This window comes from Belonocnema kinseyi, chromosome 8, assembly GCF_010883055.1.
Source record: "Belonocnema kinseyi isolate 2016_QV_RU_SX_M_011 chromosome 8, B_treatae_v1, whole genome shotgun sequence".
Lineage (NCBI taxonomy): Eukaryota > Metazoa > Arthropoda > Insecta > Hymenoptera > Cynipidae > Belonocnema > Belonocnema kinseyi.
This window is the reverse complement of record NC_046664.1, coordinates 714,741-716,232: the sequence shown is the minus strand read 5'-3', so window position 1 is coordinate 716,232 and position 1,492 is coordinate 714,741.

The window sequence follows — 1,492 nt, the reverse complement described above, 5'->3', positions numbered from 1 at the left end:
ACACATCCCAAAGTTAGTCTCCCATCACATTCCTCATTTTCCCTTTTCCTCTTATTTCCCTTCCTTATTTCTCCTACTCCTCACCCTACATGTCCCTTACTCCCGCTAACTTACTTCTTGTAATTCCCTAAATCTAATTCTTATATCACTTCCCTACTTACCCTTCCCTCACTTCCCCAACTTCCCACCCCACAATTTCCCCTCAATTCCTGCTACTTTTGTCACCATCTCAATTATCCTCTCCTTATTTTCCTTTACTTTTCCTAACTCCCTTCCCCTCATTACCCCTCACTACCCCTACCCTAATTTCCCTCCACTTACTATACCCTCTCATTTACCCACACATCCCAAAGTTAGTCTCCCATCACATTCCTCATTTTCCCTTTTCCTCTTATTTCCCTTCCTTATTTCTCCTACTCCTCACCCTACATGTCCCTTACTCTCCCTAACTTACTTCTTGTAATTCCCTAAATCTAATTCTTATATCACTTCCCTACTTACCCTTTCCTCATTTCCCCTTATTTCACATCAATCCTCCTATTCTTATTACCTCTAATTTTTACTACTTCCCTTTCCCTCACTTTCCTTACTTTTACTCCTTGGACAAAAGTACGACGAACGGACGGACCTCCGGTCGAAACTATTAGAGTTTCTGCCCGAGACTATGAGACCCTAAAAACCCTATATGAATATTGTTAAATAAACAATTTAAACCTGAAATATTTTTTTCTTAACTTCACCTTCATTCTCTTCCAAAATTCGTTATGATAATTAACAATGGAAAAATTCCCCTCGATGATTTAAATAATATTTATAGCAAAGGTCAATTTTGAACTTCAGGATGAATTTCTTCTTTTTTTGATAAGTATAAGTAAAGCAAGTGGGTTAGAAACTTATGAACTGTTTTTTTGGGTCTCCTGAAAAGTTTAATTTTTCTAGTTAATATATCAACTATTACAGTTTTCGTTTAGAATTTTTGGTTGTTCAACATATTCAACTATTTTGGTAATAATTGAACTGCATTGTTATTTTTTTAAAAATTCATTTGTGCTTGAAAGATGAAAAATTTAGTTGAAAAGTGCTTCTCTTCGCAATAATTAATTTTTTTAATATAAAATTGAACTATTCTATTTTTGTTTGATAATTTTCAGTAAAAAATTAATTTTCCTTCCAAAATATGTCTTTAGTTGAAATTTCAACTATTTTGTTAAAAATTCTTCTTCTTTCGTAGAAAATTATTCTTATTGGTTGAGAATCTATCTTTTTGATGGAAAACGCAATACTTGTATGAAGATTGAACTACTTTATTAAAAATTGATTTTTTCGGTTCAGGATTCAAATTTTTATCTAAAATTCATCTCTTCGGTTAAAACCTAATTTTTTATTGTTCAAAATTAATTTTTACGCTGAAAATCTAAATATTCCTTTTTTAGTTGAAAATTGATACATTTGATCAAAAATTCCTCGTTTGGTAGAAAATTAATGTTCTTAA